At 52.0% G+C, this 22,524-nt stretch overlaps 1 protein-coding gene across 1 annotated transcript in view; it reads right to left on the reverse strand.

Annotated features, from left to right (window-relative positions):
• The window catches only part of LOC139750802 (uncharacterized), a 638,860-nt gene that overhangs the window by 286,116 nt on the left and 330,220 nt on the right, over positions 1-22,524 (reverse strand). The window contains exon 2 of the mRNA XM_071665553.1: positions 147-213. The gene's annotated coding sequence lies outside the window, so the exon portion shown is untranslated. The remainder of the gene's footprint in view (positions 1-146; positions 214-22,524) is intronic.

Genomic DNA, 22,524 nt, shown 5'->3' on the forward strand with positions numbered 1-22,524 from the left:
ACTCCCGAACTACTCCACGACGGAGGCCGTGGCTGAGGTAGGATAGGCCATACCCGCCGCCCCTCCCCAGCCAGACCAGCAGCGGGAGGCGAGGCCCGGGCCGGGCTGGCTGAGTGGGTGGGAGGGAGGGCGTGACCAACACTCACCTTGTGCTCAGCTGAGGTCTGTCTCCTCAGTAGGGACGCTCCTTCCTCGTTATCATCTCAACGGCAACTGTAAACAAGAGAAACATTAATGAACACCAAGGCGTGAAGACGTCAACTTCCCCCCTGCCAGGCGTGAAGACATTATTATACATCTAATTAACCTAAAGTTGAGGGTTCACTGTGTGTGTGTGTGTGTGTGTGTGTGTGTGTGTGTGTGTGTGTGTGTGTGTGTGTGGGTACTGTAGGGGGGAGGGGGGAGTTTTAGACGCGTGGGGGGCGCCCCCCCATCTCTCGTACATTCTCCCTCCCCCCCACACTCACCCCATCACACAACTTCAGAAACATCTGTATGCCGTCCACATTCACCGCGCCCGTCTCTTGTCTGTCTGTCTGTCTGTTTCAGAAACATCTGTATGCCGTCCACATTCACCACCCCCGTCTCTTGTCTGTCTGTCTGTCTGTTTCTTTCGTGTAGTGACAATCACATGACTTTAGACAGAGGAACAACTTCACCCCAGATGGTTGATGGGGACCGAAGGGGGACCGGAAGAGGGAGGGAGGTTATAACAAGTCCAGCTGTGTGGGGCCAGAAACCCCCCCCCCCCCCACACACGACACCTACTGGTGAGTGGGTGGGTGGCTGTGCGGCGGGAGTCAGCTGGTGTAGCCTATGTAGGTCAAGCGGTTCAGACCAGCTGTCACACCTGTGCTGGACAGGTGGGGTGGATGGTGCAAGGAGAGTAAGACAGATGGCAGAGATAAGGTGGGGAGATGGTGACGAGACAGCTAGTGACAGGGCAGCTGGTGACGGGGCAGCTGGTGCAGACAGTTGACGAGGTTTATGCTCAACAGATGGGGTGGGGGGGGGGGCAGCGGAGGCCCAGCGTATGGGACGACTACTGATGGCAAGGTGGTGCACGGCAGATGGTGCAGGACGGTCGGGGTAGGTGGTGCACGGCAGATGGTGCAGGACGGTCGGGATAGGTGGTGCACGACAGATGGTGCAGGACGGTCGGGGTAGGTGGTGCACGGCAGGTGGTGCAGGACGATCGGGGTAGTTGGTGCACGGCAGGTGGTGCTGGGAGACACGTGGAGCAGCTCAGACAACAGCAAAGGTGGAAACAGCTGGTGGAGGGCAGATATAAAGTCCATGTAAAACTGGTAGTGCGGAGCGGGCAGGGAAGCTGGCACAGGTGCAGTGGACCAGCTGGCGTGCGGCATGCGAGGCAGCTGGTTCAGAAGCGGCAGGTGGTGAGGAACGAGGGTTAAAAAGAGTCAGGAGGGCTGGCCATCTGGCTGGGCTGGCTTCCTCCAGTGTTGCGACAGATGGTTTCCAGACGGCAGAGCCACCTGCCGCTCAGGTGACCTGTGGCACACCAAGACTGTCCCTGGGCCTGCCGGAGGTGCTCCCCCGCCAGGTGGTGTAGGTGAGGGCCAGCTGCTGGATCCACCATCTGCTGCCCCCCCCCCCACACACACACACGTTAGCCTCCCCCCCAGCTGACGCCCCCCCTTCTCCCCCCGAAAATAACACTTCGTCCATAAAGTTATAAAAGTGTGGAATGTAAGTAATAAAAGTACAAGTTGTGAGGGAGTTGTGAGGGAGTGCGAGGGAGTGTGAGGGAGTTGTGAGGGAGTGTGAGGGAGTTGTGAGGGAGTTGTGAGGGAGTTGTGAGGGAGTGTGAGGGAGTGCGAGGGAGTTGTGAGGGAGTGCGAGGGAGTTGTGAGGGAGTGTGAGGGGGTTGTGAGGGAGTGTGAGGGAGTGCAAGGGAGTTGTGAGGGAGTGTGAGGGAGTTGTGAGGGAGTTGTGAGGGAGTTGTGAGGGTGTTGTGAGGGAGTCGTGAGTCAATGTGATCACTTCCACGGTGACACGTCCAGAGGCGGTGGCAACCACACTCCCTCTGGTGCACACATACACACACACACACACACACACACACACACATTCCTGTGTCTCTCCTGTACAGGTGAACTGACCCACCACCAACACCACCTACCAGTCCCTCCCTGGCAACCTCGACAACCAACCATCCACCTACCACCACCTGCCACCCACCTACTACCACCACCAACACCATCTGCTACTCACCTACCACCACCACACCACCTGATAAAGCCCACCGACTACCACCAACACCTCCTGATGCCCACCTACCATCACCACCATCACCTCCTGGTGCCCACCTACCATCACCACCACCACCTCCTGGTGCCCACCTACCATCACCACCACCTCACCTTCTGATGCCTACCGACTACCACCAACACCTCCTGATGCCCACCTACCATCACCACCACCACCTCCTGGTGCCCACCTACCATCACCATCACCACTGCCCTATACATCATCATGTATGGTGTTGACGACGACACTGTCAGAGATGGTGAAGGCCATCCGGCAGTGAGGGGGACTTGGGCCACTTACCCTCCCTTACTGCCCCACCTCACCCTCCCTCACTCCCTCCCTTACCCACGTGGCTGGCTACACCAGCTTCCTCCAGCGGCCTACTGGTAAGGGGAGGGCACACACACACACACACACACACACACACACACACACACACACACACACACACGAGGGTGAATGACCCGGCTCAGATAAGAAAATAACAGCAGCCATGATAACAGGTAATCAAGCTTGCCCCCCCCCCAACCTCACCTCACCACCCCCTCGCCAAGCCCATGTCATCCGTCATCCTCACTCGAAAGATATCGTCAGGGGGTCACACTAAACATGGCCAGTGCGTACTGCCCGGCGCGTCACACCATCTACTGGGCTGTGTTACCCACTACCATGGACCCACCAACGAGCGCCAGGCTCTTCTTAACAAAGCCAGGACTTGTAACAAAGCCAACAGTGTCTCAAATGCCAAGCAACAGATGGCAGTGTAAGTTGTCTCATACCGCACAGCCAACTAACGCTATACAGCCAACATTACCAGCTATGCTGACACCATCACGCTATACCGCACAGCCAACTAACGCTATGCTGACACCATCACGCCTATGCTGCCCACTTCTAAAGCTATGCTGACACCATCACGCTATGCTGCCCACCACTAAAGCCAAGCTATGTTGCCACCATCACACTAGGCTGCCTACCGCGAAGGTCGAGCTATGTTGACACCACTACTATCGGCGCCCAACACCTAGGCTAGGCTAAGTTGCGACCACCAAGACGCTATGCTGCTCACCACTGAAGCTATGCTGCTCACCACGACGGTATGCTGCCCCTAACGTCACCATGTCGTGCCCTCCGTCAGCCAACACCAAGACACAATGGAAGGCGGGGATACTCCGTCGTGCTGACGGTACGGACACATTACATGTCTCCTGCCAGCCAGCCCGCCCCGGGTGGGTGGTGGAGCAGGGTGGAGGGTGGCGGATCATGGTGGAGGGTGGTGGATCATGGTGGTGGGTGATGGACCACGGTGGAGGGTGGTGGATCATGGTGGTGGGTGATGGACCACGGTGGAGGGTGGTGGATCATGGTGGTGGGTGATGGACCACGATGGAGGGTGGTGGATCATGGTGGTGTGTGATGGACCACGGTGGAGGGTGGTTGATCATGGTGGTGGGTGATGGACCACGGTGGAGGGTGGTGGATCATGGTGGTGGGTGATGGACCACGGTGGAGGGTGGTGGATCATGGTGGTGTGTGATGGACCACGATGGAGGGTGGTGGATCATGGTGGTGGGTGATGGACCACGGTGGAGGGTGGTGGATCATGGTGGTGTGTGATGGACCACGATGGAGGGTGGTGGATCATGGTGGTGTGTGATGGACCACGGTGGAGGGTGGTGGATCATGGTGGTGGGTGATGGACCACGATGGAGGGTGGTGGATCATGGTGGTGGGTGATGGACCACGGTGGAGGGTGGTGGATCATGGTGGTGGGTGATGGACCACGATGGAGGGTGGTGGATCATGGTGGTGTGTGATGGACCACGGTGGAGGGTGGTGGATCATGGTGGTGGGTGATGGACCACGATGGAGGGTGGTGGATCATGGTGGTGGGTGATGGACCACGATGGAGGGTGGTGGATCATGGTGGTGTGTGATGGACCACGGTGGAGGGTGGTGGATCATGGTGGTGGGTGATGGACCACGGTGGAGGGTGGTGGATCATGGTGGTGGGTGATGGACCACGGTGGAGGGTGGTGGATCATGGTGGAGGGTGGTGGACCACGGTGGAGGGTGGTGGATCATGGTGGTGGGTGATGGACCACGGTGGAGGGTGGTGGATCATGGTGGTGGGTGGTGGAACACGATGGAGGGTGGTGGATCATGGTGGAGGGCAGCCGATCATGGTGAAAGATACTGGATCAGGATGGAGGGCTGTGGATCATGGTGGTGGGTAGTGGATCAGGGTGGTGGACCACAATGGATGGTGGTATATCACACTGGAAGGTGGAAGATTTAAAAGGAAGGTGGTGGTTCACAGTGGAGGACAGTTAATGATACTCGAGGCTGGTGGATGACAGTGGAGGGAAGAGGATGACAGTGGAGGGTAGAGTACCACAGTGGAGGGGAGAGGATGGAAGTGGAGGGTAGAGTACCACAGTGGAGGGAAGAGGATGACAGTGGAGGGGAGAGGATGGAAGTGGAGGGTAGAGTACCACCGTGGAGGGAAGAGGATGAAAGAGGAGGATGGAATCAATGCTGGTGAGGAAGGGTAGGGGACCTGTGGAGTACAGAGGAGGGTAGGGCTGTAAGGGCTGGAGGGAGGAACATCATAATACTGGAGGGTCTGGGAGTGACTCCTGGAGGGAAGGTACTGCACACAAGGCGTCACAGTGAGGGAGGGGCATCACACATCCCTGGCAATAGTGTGTTTGGCAACAGAGCGACACAGCCGAGCGAGGCAACATACCACACACACACACACACATCAGCTGGGTCGGGTCGCACATAAACAAACAGTAGTGCACCACCAAACAGCTTGGTTGACCACATCAGCTCAATGGTAATAGTGAGATTCCAACATAGGGGTAATGTACCGGTATCTACACATATGACCATAGTTTACCTTATGGTTTACCTCACACTGGGTTACCAGACGCTGGTTTGCCTATCACGGGTCTACCCCAAGCTGGTGTACTGTATCTGGCCTACACAGATACAGACCATCATACAAGTGCTTACGAGCATTAAGTTCCCAAACACCTTAGTACTGAGCGGCGTGGGCCGTGGTAAACAAAGGAGTCAGCACCACTACCTCTGTGTATATAACCCCTACACCATGACGGCACGGCCCTGTCAAGCGGTGACACTCTGGACGTAAAGCCATCTGTGTTCACTGCTGCAGTGTAAGGCCAGTGACGCTTCGGTAAACATTATACAGTTCCTCCACCACTAATTTCTGATGACCTTCCCCCCCCCGTCAGATACGCATACGCCAGCCTTACCGTCCCGGGGTACGTCGGCGCGATGACTGCACGTCCGTGTGTGTGTGTGTGTGTGTGTGTGTGTGTGTGTGTGTGTGGCCGCTGTGGAGGGCTGGTTGTGGCCGTCATTCAAGGTGTTCGAGCCCCCGTCCCGACCCCCCGGTCACCGGGACACCGACAAAAAACGACGACGGACGGGCGATGTGACCCGTGCAGGGTCCCGAGATGTGCCTTACCAACACACACACACACACACACACACACACACACACACACACACACACACACACTGCCGTGACCACACGCTCGCTCATCTTCCCTCACCACCTCACCAACACTCACCACCCCAACCATAGCAGGCACACGCTCGCTCATCTTCCCTCACCACCTCACCAACACTCACCACCCCAACCATAGCAGTCACACGCTCGCTCATCTTCCCTCACCACCTCACCAACACTCACCACCCCAACCATAGCAGGCACACGCTCGCTCATCTTCCCTCACCACCTCACCAACACTCACCACCCCAACCATAGCAGGCACACGCTCGCTCATCTTCCGCTCATCTTCCCTCACCACCTCACCAACACTCACCACCCCAACCATAGCAGGCACACGCTCGCTCATCTTCCCTCACCACCTCACGAACACTCACCACCCCAACCATAGCAGTCACACGCTCGCTCATCTTCCCTCACCACCTCACCAACACTCACCACCCCAACCATAGCAGTCACACGCTCGCTCATCTTCCCTCACCACCTCACGAACACTCACCACCCCAACCATAGCAGTCACACGCTCGCTCATCTTCCCTCACCACCTCACGAACACTCACCACCCCAACCATAGCAGGCACACGCTCGCTCATCTCCCTTCACCCCTCACCAACACTCACCACCCCAACCACAACTATCTTCTTCCCAATAAAAAGCACGACGGTACGATCCCTGAGCACGACGGTACGACATCTGAGCACAACAGTACGATACCTGGGCACGAGGGTACGATCCTCTGGGCAAGACGGTACGACACTTAAGCACAACGGTACGATCCCTGGGCACGACGGTACGACATCTGAGTACGATTCCCTGGGAACGACGCTACGATCCCATGGGCACGACGCTACGATCCCCTAGGCACGACACTTGAGAACAACGATACGATACCTGGGCACAACGGTACGATCCCCTGGGAATGACGGTACGATCCCCTGGGCATGACGGTACGATCCCCTGGGCATGACGGTACGATCCCCTGGGAATGACGGTACGATCCCCTGGGCATGACGGTACGATCCCCTGGGAATGACGGTACGATCCCCTGGGCATGACGGTACGATCCCCTGGGCATGACGGTACGATCCCCTGGGCATGACGGTACGATCCCCTGGGCACGAAGGTACAACCTCTGAGCAGGACGGTACGGTCACTAACAGAGCCTGGCGGTTGACCTGACCTTCAACGGTCACACGAAAAGGCCGGAGGTCGTACTGCTTCCGCTGAGCTCATGGGTCGTACCGTCGTGGCGCCAAGAGGTTACTCAAATCCAACCCCCCCCCCACACACACCCCACATACGGAAAGGTGGGCGTACCGACGGCGTACCTGCCATAGGGGGAATGGTGACCCACTCATCCCCCCCCAACACACACACACACACACACACACACACACACACACACACACACACACACGACCAGCATCATGAAACCAACGGAGTTTTCTTACACCCCTCACCAAGTCCTGGTCCCTGAGTTCGCTAGGTCCTAGCCCCTGAGCTCACCAAGCCCTGGCCCCTCAGCTCATCAACCAGGCCTGACCCATCAACTCACCAGGTCCTAGCCCCCTGAGCTCACCAGGTCCTGGTCCCTTAAGCTCATCAAGCCCCTGGACCCTCAGCTCACTAAGCCCGGGTCCCACAGCTTAAGTCCTAACCACCCTCCCAGCTCACCAAGTCCTGACCACCCTCCCAGCTCACCAAGTCCTGACCCTCCCTCCTCCCAACTCACCAAGCCCTGACCCTCCCTCCTCCCAGCTCACCAGAGCATCTCTCTGATACATCCCAAGTTTCAAACTCTGGCGTATAAAATCCTCAGCCACACCCGCACGTCCACCACCACCGACGATTATTCCGTTTTCGTTTCACTTGTGTTTGTGGGAAAGACGACGGAGGAAAACGGAAGAGGAATGATACGTCACAAAACGTAGGATTACAGCGCGCGGGACGGGGCAGGAGGGAGGGTAAGGCTAGCTGCGTAGGATGATGGGTGGAGTGTACACGATGGTGGATCACAGTGGAGGAAGGTGGATCATAGTGGAGGGTGGTGGATTACAAATGGAGTGGTGGACCACAGTGGAGGGTGGTGGACCACAGTGGAGGGCGGTGGATCACAGTGGAGGGCAGTGGATCATAGTGGAGGGCAGTGGATCACAGTGGAGGGTGGAGGATGAGGATGTCTATCTACTCTACCCACACATAATGTGCGAGTTTCTGATGCCTTCCACTATCAAAACCAGCTCGAAGGTGACCCACTGGTAAGTGGCAGTTCGAATTCCTTTGAATTACTTTAACGATCATAATATCTACAACAGATCGATGACGTGGGCAGTGAACAGTTCTTCGAGAAATGTAGGGAGAGAACAACCAGAGAACATAACACAAGATGTAGGGATAGAACAACCAGAGGACATAACATGAGATGTAAGGATAGAAGAACCAGAGAACATAACATGAGATGTAAAGATAGAACAACCAGAGAACATAACATGAGATGTAAAGATAGAACAACCAGAGAACATAACATGAGATGTAAAGACAAAACAACCAGAGAACATAACATGAGATGTAAAGATAGAACAACCAGAGAACATAACATGAGATGTAGGGATAGAACAACCAGACATAAGATGATATGTAAGGATAGAACATCCAGAGAACATAACATGAGATGTAAAGATAGAACAACCAGAGAACATAACATGAGATGTAGGGAGAGAACAACCAGAGAACATAACATGAGATGTAGGGATAGAACAACCAGACATAAGATGATATGTAAGGATAGAACAACCAGAGAACATAACATGAGATGTAGGGAGAGAACAACCAGAGAACATAACATGAGATGTAGGGATAGAACAACCAGACATAAGATGATATGTAAGGATAGAACAACCAGAGAACATAACATGAGATGTAGGAATAGAACAACCAGAGAACATAACATGAGATGTAGGAATAGAACAACCAGAGAACATAACATGAGATGTAGGGAGAGAACAACCAGAGAACATAACATGAGATGTAAAGATAGAACAACCAGAGAACATAACATGAGATGTAAAGATAGAACAACCAGAGAACATAACATGAGATGTAAAGATAGAACAACCAGAGAACATAGCATGAGATGCAGGGATAGAACAACCAGACATAGGATGATATGTAAGGATAGAACAACCAGAGAACATAACATGAGATGTAAAGACAGAACAACCAGAGAACATACCATGAAATTAAGCAAGAAACCTGTTTCAAAAAGAAAGGTGAGGAAGTACTTGTGTAGTAATAAGGAGTGGTGGGTGATGGGAACACAGTGACTTGGGCACAGCACACAGGAACCAAATAAATTTCACGACAGCAGAGAAAGTGTTCAAGAGATGAGGCTCCACTAGTACACAACTCTCTCCACTCAGATCTGGTACGTGTAGGTAACCGCTCACACGTAGTAAATAATAATAATAATAATAATAATAATAATAATAATAATAATAATAATAATAATAATAATACCAATCATAATAATAATTATAATAACAATAATAATAATAATAATAATAATAATAATAATAATAATAACACCAATGATAATAATAATAATAATAATAATAATAATAATAATAATAATAATAATAATAATAACACCCCAGTACATATGGAATTACGTATCGAGTCCACCTCGCCAGTCAGCCCAGCCTAGGTGTGAGGACGTCAGCAGAGAGTCAGCCAGTATCGAGGCGTCAGCAGAGGTGAGGTACGTCAACATCAACAGGTGTTGGTTGGGCAAGCGGGCCAGCACCACCACACACCACACCTTCCCATGCACATGTGTACACGGGGTCAGGCACACGCACCATCTGTGCAAGACCTCCTCCTCCTCCCCCACATACAGACGAGCATGGAGAGCGAGAACATCATATGTGACATACTAGGTAGGATATTAAGAATATCATATATGACATACTAGGTAGGATATTGAGAATATCATATATGACATACTAGCAAGGATATTGAGAATATCATACATGAAATACTAGCAAGGATACTGAGAATATCATATATGACATACTAGGTAGGATATTGAGAATATCATATATGACATACTAGCAAGGATATTGAGAATATCATACATGAAATACTAGCAAGGATACTGAGAATATCATATATGACATACTAGGTAGGATATTGAGAATATCATATATGACATACTAGCAAGGATATTGAGAATATCATATGTGACATACTAGCAAGGATATTGAGAATATCATATGTGACATACTAGCAAGGATATTGAGAATATCATACGTGACATACTAGCAAGGATATTGAGAATATCATACATGAAATACTAGCAAGGATATTCGAGAATATCATATATGACATACTAGCAAGGATATTGAAAACATCATATGTGACATACTAGCAAGGACATTGAGAATATCATATATGACATACTAGCAAGGATACTGAGAATATCATATGTGACATACTAGCAAGGATATTGAGAATATCATATGTAACATACTAGCAAGGATACTGAGAATATCATACGTGACATACTAGCAAGAATATTGAGAATATCATATGTAACATACTAGCAAGGATATTGAGAATATCATACGTGACATACTAGCAAGAATATTGAGAATATCATATGTAACATACTAGCAAGGATATTGAGAATATCATATGTAACATACTAGCAAGGATATTGAGAATATCATACGTGACATACTAGCAAGAATATTGAGAATATCATATGTAACATACTAGCAAGGATATTGAGAATATCATATGTAACATACTAGCAAGGATACTGAGAATATCATACGTGACATACTAGCAAGGATATTGAGAATATCATATGTAACATACTAGCAAGGATATTGAGAATATCATATGTGACATACCAACTGGAAAATGTAATCGCGTCATTCTTAAATGAAGACACAACGAGAGCAGAGGTGGAACTCCACATAAAATAGGAGACGCACCCAATCGTGGAAACCCCACACAAAACACAGTCATTCCTGGGGTAAAGTAAACTGGGGGGGAAAATAGCGTTCAGCGACCTTATGAGCCAGGGCTTGGAGGCGAGCAGTTGTGTGTGTGTGTGTGTGTGTGTGTGTGTGTGTGTGTGTGTGTGTGTGTGAACTCTACGATGAAGGAGCGACACCATGGGTACCTCTAGCCTCACCTACAGTAGCATGATTTGACAGAGAGGGAGAAATGGTGTGATAAAGACGTTCAAAAAGTACAGGAGTTTCAGATACGCCAGACCGGCCAGCCAGCGCTGATAAGGTATAAGACGCGACAACAAGGAATGAGTATAAGTGGATATGAAAGGAAAAAATAAAAAAAAAGAGAATCTTTGAAACGGCTATTGTGGGCGAGGCATCTGAAAACCAGGCTTGGCCACAGACTCACTCACCACGAGTCCAGCTGTCAGGTAAGGAGAAGGTAATCAAGCGAAGGAATTCAAAGGGGAATTCACTGTACAGGATTACGTCAGGATTGGTGAGGAGATGAATAGCAAAGTTCGAAAGTGTTTCGAGAGAGGAAAGGCAACACCATAGCCCCCCAGCACCAGCGAGACGCAATGGGGGAGGTGATCTTCCTAAACGCAAAGGACATTTAGCAAAACACAGGACAGTAATCAAAGGTCTGGTCTGGATCATACGGAGGGCTCAGGGTCCCGATTGACATATCTCTGTACGTGCAGGAGATGTGTATGCGCAGGCACAGCTCACCAAACCTCCTCAGAATACAGTTCTTAAAAGGTGTCGTTGATGGAGGGAGGAGAAGCGACCTGGGGAAAAACGTTCATGTCTACCAGCAAACTAAAGATGGCCAAGGGGGAGGTGAGGTACTGGACGTCAGTCTGCCCCCCCCTCTTCGCTTGACCAGTGTGGGTGTGTATGTAAGGTTCTGGAGACGACAACCAGAGAGGTGGAACGCTCTCATGTAGAGAGAAGGTCCAGAGGAAAGCGACGTACACCTGTACCATAATTAAATGAACAGCTTGACAGGGGTAAGGCTAGAGGCCTGAAATCTGCCCACCTTGGGAAGACTGAAGAGTGAGGGGTGACTTGATCAGAACATTTAGGTCCTTATCACGAGTGGATATGAGAGAGAGAGAGAGAGAGAGAGAGAGAGAGAGAGAGAGAGAGAGAGAGAGAGAGAGAGAGAGAGAGAGAGAGAGAGAGAGAGAGCACGTACTTCAACACTTTAGGAGTGAAGGATGATGATCAGAGCGAGGGCGTGGTGACTGCGGCCACTATACATTAATTTACGAAGCTGCATGACAGATAATGTTCACGAGATGGTATCCCACGTGTGTACAACTCCCTCCCCCCTACCGTACAGGACTATTAGATACCTACACACACACACACACACACACACACACACACACACAAGCATACACATACGAATCCATGTAAACAAAACCACATACCGAGGCGCACAGACATAAATATACACACTTCAAGTACACAAAGGCACACCCATAAACACATGCTTGAAACAAACAAAAAGGTACATAGACACACAGACATAAAAACACACAGTATCTCTCTCTCTCTCTCTCTCTCTCTCTCTCTCTCTCTCTCTCTCTCTCTCTCTCTCTCTCTCTCTATCGATCTATCTATCTACCTATCTATCCAACCGTCCCATCCTCTCTGTCCACCATGCTGCTGCTGCACAACTGTCTATCCTCCGGGCCATCATCATCACGGCCACTGCTCTCGTGTGGCGTCTGCACACGTCCATACCATCGCAGGCCCGCGGACCCCGCCTGCCAGCAGCTGCTTCCCTTAGCTTCAGTGTGGACGCCAGCCACACTTACGAAGACTGACCGTTACAATACCAGCCTCCCTCCCTGCCTCGAACACCGAGGCTATGGTTGACACTCTCGTCCACTGACACCTGGTGCAGGTCAGGGCTGGGGGTCCAAGGAACTCAAATTGATTCCTACGTTCCTTTCGCTCGAGGTGACCGTGACCTGAGGTGTGTGTGTGTGTGTGTGTGTGTGTGTGTGTGTGTGTGTGTGTGTGTGTGTTCCGCCCGTCTTGCGTCGGACAGCAGTCCAACAACACCCGCACAAACATACAAACCCATCATAAACAAGCGTAGGAAAGCATACGCACGCATGCACGTACGTACGTATGTACATACATACACACACCACGAGACATGATGTCACATACAGAGGTTGCCAGACATCACCAGGGCAGCTGCTGCTTCATCATCGGCAAAGATGAGAGAGAGAGAGAGAGAGAGAGAGAGAGAGAGAGAGAGAGAGAGAGAGAGAGAGAGAGAGAGAGAGAGAGAGAGAGAGAGAGAGAGAGAGAGAGAGAGAGAGAGAGAGAGAGGATCACACAGTGCATCATGAGGATATAATCCCTCGTAAATGTGGCGCTAAAGATCTAATATGCAAAAGGCATCTACAAGGATTAAATGGGATGAGAGAGAGAGAGAGAGAGAGTTCAGGTGCCGACGAGAGAAAGACGGGGGGAGAGAGAGAGGAAACTGGGAGAGGGGAGGGCAGCCAGAGGCTAAAAAGTTGTTGGAAACATCTGCGAAATGGCGGAGAGAGAAAACGAGATGGTGATGGTGAGTGGAGAATGAAAAAAAAAAAAAAGGAGTAAGAGAAAATGGGAAGAAGGTGGTGAAAGAACATAGGGGAAGACGATGGTGAGAGAACGTAAGGGAAGATGGTGGTGAGAGAGAGAGAGAGAGAGAGAGAGAGAGAGAGAGAGAGAGAGAGAGAGAGAGAGAGAGAGAGAGAGAGAATGTGAAGAATGTGAGGAGGGGAGGAAGGGGGGGGTGGTGGTAATGAGAAATGCGTGGGAGAGGAGTACCTCTGACCAGCTACGGGCGGGAGTGCAGGCATGAGGAGAAGAATCAAGAGTAATGTAGACCCACCACTCCCCACCTTAGCAGCCACCACAGCTTTGGGCTGGTCTGGGTCACTGTGTTAAATGGTCATTCAGGATCTTGTATTCCTCCACTGTGCGTCACATAGTGTTATGGGATGGTGGTACCAGGTGGTGGGTGGTGTCGTTGAACAGCAGTCTTGGGTCTCCGGATGTTCAAGTCTTGGGTCTCCGGATGTTCAAGTCTTGGGTCTCCGGATGTTCAAGTCTTGGGTCTCCGGATGTTCAAGTCTTGGGTCTCCGGATGTTCAAGTCTTGGGTCTCCGGATGTTCAAGTCTTGGGTCTCCGGATGTTCAAGTCTTGGGTCTCCGGATGTTCAAGTCTTGGGTCTCCGGATGTTCAAGTCTTGGGTCTCCGGATGTTCAAGTCTTGGTCTCCGGATGTTCAAGTCTTGGTCTCCGGATGTTCAAGTCTTGGGTCTCCGGATGTTCAAGTCTTGGGTCTCCGGATGTTCAAGTCTTGGGCAAGTCTTGGGTCTCCGGATGTTCAAGTCTTGGTCTCCGGATGTTCAAGTCTTGGGTCTCCGGATGTTCAAGTCTTGGGTCTCCGGATGCTCAAGTCTTGGTCTCCGGATGTTCAAGTCTTGGGTCTCCGGATGTTCAAGTCTTGGGGTCTCCGGATGTTCAAGTCTTGGGTCTCCGGATGTTCAAGTCTTGGGTCTCCGGATGTTCAAGTCTTGGGTCTCCGGATGTTCACGGTGGTTTCTGCTGTTCTTCTCAACTATTTCCGTGGTAATATCTCACAGTTTTTATACACACGCCGTGCCAACGACAAGGAACCATTTCCGGGTGTGAGTTGGGTCAGGAACTTACGTGCCTAACTCCACAGGTTTCTGTCCGCCAGGGAACTGTACATGCAGTACACGTGCCCTTCCTCCTCATCGCAGGTGTAATAAGCACACACACACACACACACACACACACACACACACACACACACACACACACACACACTACAGCAGCACATCACCATCTGGAGGAGACACACGTACGAGCATCCAGGTCTAACATTACTCAATCCATCGAGGTCAGGGATGTGAACCAGGGAGTCGTGTCTTCCTCCACCGTCGCCCCGAGTTAATCCACCCCCAGGAGCAGCCCTGTGTCGCCTCAAGCCCTCGGTACACAGGGGAGGGATGATCAAGACACATGCATTACACAGCAGATGCGTCCACAGCTCAGATCAGTCTCGACCCACCGCAGAAGGAGAGGTCAAAAGCCTTTTGAAACGCGCCAGTCAGAGTTTATCGATGAAGGGGAGATCGATCACGAAGGGAGAACTACCGTTGTGGTACGCCAACCCTGCGTCCCCTCGCTGATACGAGACATATCGAAATCCTATAGTGATGGTCTTCGCGTCATGGCCCTCACCCGAGTCTTCCCATATCTGTGTACCGGTGTCACCAGTGGAGGGGCGGAGGAGGTGTGAGACTGAGCATCTAATTAACGTGTAAGGATCCATACCTGGCGACGGAGGAGGAGGAGGAGGAGCAACACTGCCGCGTTCACAAGGTGTCATGAAACATCATTCGGGACACTCCTGAGGGCGTAGGTGGGGGGAGGCTCGCTCGAACTGACCTTAAACACACGGGTAAACACCAAGGGCGGCCCCGTGATGTCACGCCCTCAGAAACTACTGCCACCATCAAGCAGTCTGAGGCGCTCCCCCCCCAAACTTGTGCCTGGCCTGACATGAGGAACGTCAGGGCGACAGACGATCCATGCACTTAAAAAAAAAAAAAAAATAACACCAGAACAAGTTCCTGTACAACGGACCCCACCGGCCAGGCTGCGACAGATGCAGCAACCAACAGTCTGATTCACCAAACAACGGTACAACGAGGCAGTCTGGGGGTCCCAGACCGCGCGCTGCGAGGGTGAAGAGGAGACCCCAAATACCAAGGGAAGGTATGAAGGAGGCGGGAAGTGACATGGTAGACAAGAGGCAAGACAGGACTGGTAGACGGCAGACGGCGGTGAGGCGAAACTTAGGACGCGCTTGTCAAGGAAAAGGCGGAGGGGACTCGTGCACAACGAGTGGTGGACGGTGGCTGGCAATGACTGGGAGAGAAGCACAAGGAGTGGAACATAATGGCAGAAGGAAGATGTAAACACCGTGAGATGAAGTGGGGTGATGGGGGTCGGCTGGGACGCGACACGGTGGGGACACACGAAGCCGGGAGGCGAGGCGGGAAGCAGACACAGCTTGGAGAGGGAGCAGAGGGGAGGGAACAGGGAAAGCCGAGGAACATGTTATACAGAGAGGAGCAGTGGCGAAGCGGTGCAGGGGAAATTGGTAACACTAGGGGGATGGTAATGACACACCACACACACACACACACACACACACACACACACACACACACACACACACACACACGGTCGTGAGGGTGCAGGAGAGGGTTTTGTGTGTGTGTGTAACCCTTCGGGGTGTACAGAGTCCCTCTAGAGGGGTGTGCAAGAGAGAAAAGGTTTGTGGCACATACTCGCATCTAGACATCGTAACTACACCATCTTGTTCATACAGAGAGGAAGAACCTGATTCCTGTTTCAGACCGACCTTAAAATGGTACGAATCATCAAGAACTGACCGTCACTACGGGGCCTCAGATCACGGACTATGTGTTCCCGCCAGTGACTGGCTGGAGATGAAGACCCCTCTCCAGCTGGCTCAGATGATAACCGAACCCTCTCCAGCTGGCTCAGATGATAACCGAACCCTCTCCAGCTGGCTCAGATAACCGAACCCTCTCCAGCTGGCTCAGATGATAACCGAACCCTCTCCAGCTGGCTCAGATGATAACCGAACCCTCTCCAGCTGGCTCAGATGATAACCGAACCCTCTCCAGCTGGCTCAGATGATAACCGAACCCTCTCCAGCTGGCTCAGATGATGCCCATGTCATCATCTCGAGTGTACAGCGTCACGATCCTACCCACACACACACACACACACACACACACCACGTACGTATGCAATGTCAACACGGGATAAACCATACGAATGACCCATTTTTGGGTCGTGTTCATCTGTTCCTCTTCTTCACCACCCGTCACATACCTTAATGTGGGATCGAGGTGAATTTGCTCACAGGGTCTGAAAGACCCAAGGAAAAAAAGAGGGGGGGGGCCCTAAAACACCACTGGTTGGTTGGGTACACTGGGATATATAACGTGTGGTAGGTACACTGGGATATATAACGTGTGGTAGGTACACTGGGATACATAAGGTGTGGTAGGTACACTGGGATACATATGGTGTGGTAGGTACACTGGGATATATAAGGTAAGGTAAGTACACTGGGATATATATGTTGTGGTAGGTACACAGGGATATATAAGATCTGGTAGGTACACTGGGATATATAACGTGTGGTAGGTACACTGGGATATATAACGTGTGGTAGGTACACTGGGATATATATGGTGTGGTAGGTACACTGGGATACACATGGTGTGGTAGGTACACTGGGATATATATGGTGTGGTAGGTACACTGGGATACATATGGTGTGGTAGGTACACTGGGATATATAAGGTAAGGTAAGTACACTGGGATATATATGTTGTGGTAGGTACACTGGGATATATAAGGTGTGGTAGGTACACTGGGATATATAACGTGTGGTAGGTACACTGGGATACATATGGTGTGGTAGGTACACTGGGATATATAAGGTAAGGTAAGTACACTGGGATATATATGTTGTGGTAGGTACACTGGGATATATAAGATCTGGTAGGTACACTGGGATATATAACGTGTGGTAGGTACACTGGGATATATATGGTGTGGTAGGTACACTGGGATACATATGGTGTGGTAGGTACACTGGGATACATATGGTGTGGTAGGTACACTGGGATACATATGGTGTGGTAGGTACACTGGTCTATATAAGGTGTGGTAGGTACACTGGGATACATATGGTGTGGTAGGTACACTGGGATACATATGGTGTGGTAGGTACACTGGGATATATAAGGTGTGGTAGGTACACTGGGATACATATGGTGTGGTAGGTACACTGGGACACATGCGGTGTGGTAGGTACACTGGGATATATACGGTGTGGTAGGTACACTGGGACACATACAGTGTGGTAGGTACACTGAGATATATACGGTGTGGTAGGTACACTGGGAGACACAGTGTGGTAGGTACACTGGGATACATACGGTGTGGTAGGTACACTGGGATACATATGGTGTGGTAGGTACACTGGGATACATACGGTGTGGTAGGTACACTGGGATACATATGGTGTGGTAGGTACACTGGGATATATACGGTGTGGTAGGGAGACTGGGACACATACGGTGTGGTAGGTACACTGGGATATATACGGTGTGGTAGGGAGACTGAGTATGGCAGTGACCCGGGAGGAGGGAACGGAGGACGGGGCGGTGTGAGGGGGGGTAGGCAAGACTCGGAGCTGGTGAAGCGAGTCGAGGGAAGAGGGGCAGTGCCGGCCCGGCCAGGCCCGCTGGGGCAGGAGGAGGAGGAGGAGGGGGAGGCAACCGAGTGATAAAACTGTGCATGGGAAGGGAAGGAGTAACGTGTGGGAAACATGCAGGCAGGAGGCGGGAGGGGAGTGAGAGAGAGAGAGTGAGTGAGAGATGAGAACCCAGGTGGCCAGGCAGGGGCGGGCTGCCCCCTGCCCCACCGCCAGCAAAGGAGAATATGCAAACTTGGTAATGATGGCGTGGAGGAGGAGGGCGGGAAGAAAGGAGGAGTAGGGGAGCAGATGAATGAGGCAATAGCGCACACACGGACACACGGAAAGCGGTGTGGGAAAGGAGGCATAATACGAGGACCGGCGGGAGGTGCGGGGGCAACCCCTCGCGTTGCGCACTGTGGGGGGAAAGTGACGAGAACCGGGGAAGGTGACGGGACCATCACCATCAGGGCGCCAGGGGAAGGTGACGACCGACACCAGCATCTCATATTCATCTCGCATCGTCGACAAAGAACACGATATGACAGCGCGACTCATACTGGCCTCGGTCACATATATATATACCCATGAGGAAACGGGATGGGTGCCAGCACACTTCCCTGCGGGACTCTCTCTCATTACCGTGGAGGCTCTGGTGGTGACATGTCTACGTCTTGTGATCTATCTATCAAAAAAAAACTCGTATATTCATCTCCCTATACATATATTTTCTCCCCCCCGGTTATTCCCGTCATTCTCTATGCTATGACACCATGGCCACACATCTGTCGCATGGCCAAACATCTGTCGCATGGCCAAACGTCTGTCGCATGGCCAAACATCTGTCGCATGGCCACACATCTGTCGCATGGCCAAACATCTGTCGCATGGCCAAACGTCTGTCGCATGGCCAAACATCTGTCGCATGGCCAAACACCTGTCGCATGGCCAAACGTCTGTCGCATGGCCACACATCTGTCGCATGGCCACACATCTGTCGCATGGCCACACATCTGTCGCATGGCCAAACAGCTCGCATGGCCACACATCTGTCGCATGACCAAACATCTGTCGCATGGCCAAACATCTGTCGCATGGCCAAACATCTGTCGCATACTTGTGCGAAGTTCGGCGTGAATCAGACCCGCATTTTCTTTCAGTTTCCATAATGTCAACAGAGTCGTATCAGAATGGTTGAGCCAGAGGCAAGGTCTTCCCTCACAGCAACCATGTCGTCCCGGGTCATTCAGCGTATCCCATTCCCCTTATAGTCACAGTCACTTCCCCCATCTCAACGACCGCCTCGTATCATCAGGCGTTGATGTTATCGCCAGCGGTCACAATGTGCATTTCTTCTTCTTTTGGTGGAACTATTCTGCATCCACCTTCGTGGAGCTGGGCGGTGTGGGTCCAGTCCGTGCCACACTCTCGGGGGAAGAAGAGGGCCAGTGTCCAAATAGTTTCTGTTTTTTCATAGGAGAGAAAATGAGCGTTCCTGGGGGGGTGTTGCGTATACATACATACATACATACATACATACATACATACATACATACATTACACACACACACACACACACACACACACACACACACACACACACACCACGTTCTCCCCCAGTCTACGGGGGAGAATGAGGTTCACAAAGGAGGAAGACGAGACGCGCGGGTATGTGGAGAGGTGGGGAGAGTGGACGGGAGGAGGCGGGGAAGAGGAGGAGGAAGACTGGAGAGGAAGGGAGAAGGAAGAAGGCTATGCAGGGAGGGGAGGAAGAAGACGGGGCCAGGGAGGGTGCGGATGACTGGTCGGGGAGGGGCCCTGGGAGATGGGTAGAGCGGCGGCAAAAGGGGGGGGGCAACACCCGGGCCATTTACCCCCTTCAGGACATAGAAATCAACGGACGTGAAGGAGCAATAAATCAGGCGAGGACCGGCCTGCCGGGCGGGACATAAAGACCAGCGAGAGGAGAGGAAGCCTCCGACAGGAGCCACCAGCACGGACCCCACCCGTCCTGATCCCCACCTCAACCAGCCACTGACGGACCCTCACACACACACACACCACACACACACACACCACACACACACACACACACACACACACACTGCCGGACCCTCACCTACCTCACACGACAACCCTCACCCCTCACAACCACTACCACACACACTCCTGCTGTCTCCACAATTTCCACCACTATCGCTACTCTCAACACTCACCTAAAAATGACTGGGAGAGAGAGAGAGAGAGAGAGAGAGAGAGAGAGAGAGAGAGAGAGAGAGAGAGAGAGAGAGAGAGAGAGAGAGAGAGAGAGACGCACCATTCTGGGACCTCTGTATTTTGGCCCGTAACCTATATGACCCCCTCTTGAGGTAAAGTGACCCGAAATAACCAGATACATTATCATCCAAGGTCGGCCCAGGAGGAGATATGGTGAGACACGCTGGCAACAAGAGGTTAGGTCACATGACCTGGCATATTAATGGTCCGGCAGGGCCGGGGGGGGGGGGGGGGGGGGTCAGCACCTGGTGTAATCCTGTTAAGTGCCAGTTAACGTATGGCATCTGGTGTCCACCAACCAAGTGAAGGCCTTATTCGTATGTAGTCCCACCCACCTTCCCCCCCAACACACACACACACACACACATACACACACACACACACACTGGCCACCAGTTTGGATTCAACAGTTTTCCCCTTTTGCGAGCTGGCGACACGAACCCCAGCAGGGCTCTTGTGGGTCTTAGGTTATCATAACGGGGTTCCTCAGGTAACCTTAGAGTCTAGATCACAACCAGCTTGGCCAATGGACGCGGCTTGTGACGCTAGTTACATGGGACGTTGTTACAGCCCGGGATTAACCTACCCTCTGTCATTACGATCGGTAAACGACATTTAGCATCGCTATCAGCCCAGTGTGGCAGGGACCACCACTCGTCCGGGAGGGTCGTGTGAACTGAACAACTCTCGTCATCCAGGCCAAGAATCAGGGGTCCAACCGTTGTCTTGCTTCTGTAAAAGAACTTAAAAAAAAAAGGCAAATTGAGAGATATCTGCCTGTGTGTGTGTGTGTGTGTGTGTGTGTGTGTGTGTGCGCGCGCGCTGTCGATACCATGTGCATGCGAGGTTCCTGCGTGCGTGGAGGCGACGATCGCGCGAGTGCGACACCTTCCTGCGGTGGTGATGGTGGTGTTGTTGTGCGGTGGGGTCAACTGTACGACACGTTGAGGCCACAGGACGCTTTGCACGTCTGGGTCTTGGTCTGGGTCTGGTCTGGTCTGGTCTGGGTCTGGTCTGGTCTGGGTCTGGGTCTCCCCGGCAGCAGCACAGCTGCTCTGACGTACGAGTCGCCCACATTACCCAGCTAATTACCAGACGCCCAGATGTGTTTCGGAAGCTGGAGATCCCTGGGCTAGCGCATCCGGTAGCCAGATACAGGCACGCCAGCAGCTGACACCGCCACACACACACACACACACACACACACACACACACACACTATGTATGTCTGTCAGGTGTACATTAATATTTGATGCATTTCCAGATCTACTAAAATTAGATGACAGGCAGGGGAAGAGGTGCTGTGGGCCTGACCTTTGGTGACCTTAGTGTCCAATGCCACACTGCTACACCCTCATAACCTACTTCATGCCACACTGCTACGCCCTCATACCTACCTAATGCCACACTGCTACACCCTCATAACCTACTTCATGCCACACTGCTACACCCTCATAACCTACTTAATGCCACACTGCTACGCCCTCATAACCTACTTCCATCTCCACGCAAGGAACTGTGACATTTTCAACGGACTCAAATCGTGGCTAAAAACCAGTGGCTTCTGAGGAACGGGCACTGTCACACACGCGACCTGCAGTACATTTCCATAAGAGGATTTCTTGCCTGCTAAGCCCAACCCACACCTTCACCCAAGTGCTTCAACCCACCTGTCAACCTCACCCTCCAACCTCAAGTGTAACCTCAAGGGCGTTGCGAAACAGTCGTCCACAGCGAAGTGTCATGGTAAGTCCCCGGATGACACGGGGCCAGGCCATCATGACTGTGGAACGGAGTAACATGGCACTGGTCCAGGTGGCTGGACAAGTGCTCCAGGCTCTCGGTTCACCACGGTCTTCAAAACCCACACTAGTGGAGGCTGTGTGACCCATACTAGTGGAGGCTGTATGACCCATACTAGTGGAGGTTGTGTGACCCATGCTAGTGGAGGTTGTGTGACCCATACTAGTGGAGGCTGTGTGACCCACACTAGTGGAGGTTGTGTGACCCACACTAGTGGAGGCTGTGACCCACACTAGTGGAGGCTGTGTGAC

Source organism: Panulirus ornatus, chromosome 10 (genome assembly GCF_036320965.1).
Source record: "Panulirus ornatus isolate Po-2019 chromosome 10, ASM3632096v1, whole genome shotgun sequence".
Taxonomy (NCBI): domain Eukaryota; kingdom Metazoa; phylum Arthropoda; class Malacostraca; order Decapoda; family Palinuridae; genus Panulirus; species Panulirus ornatus.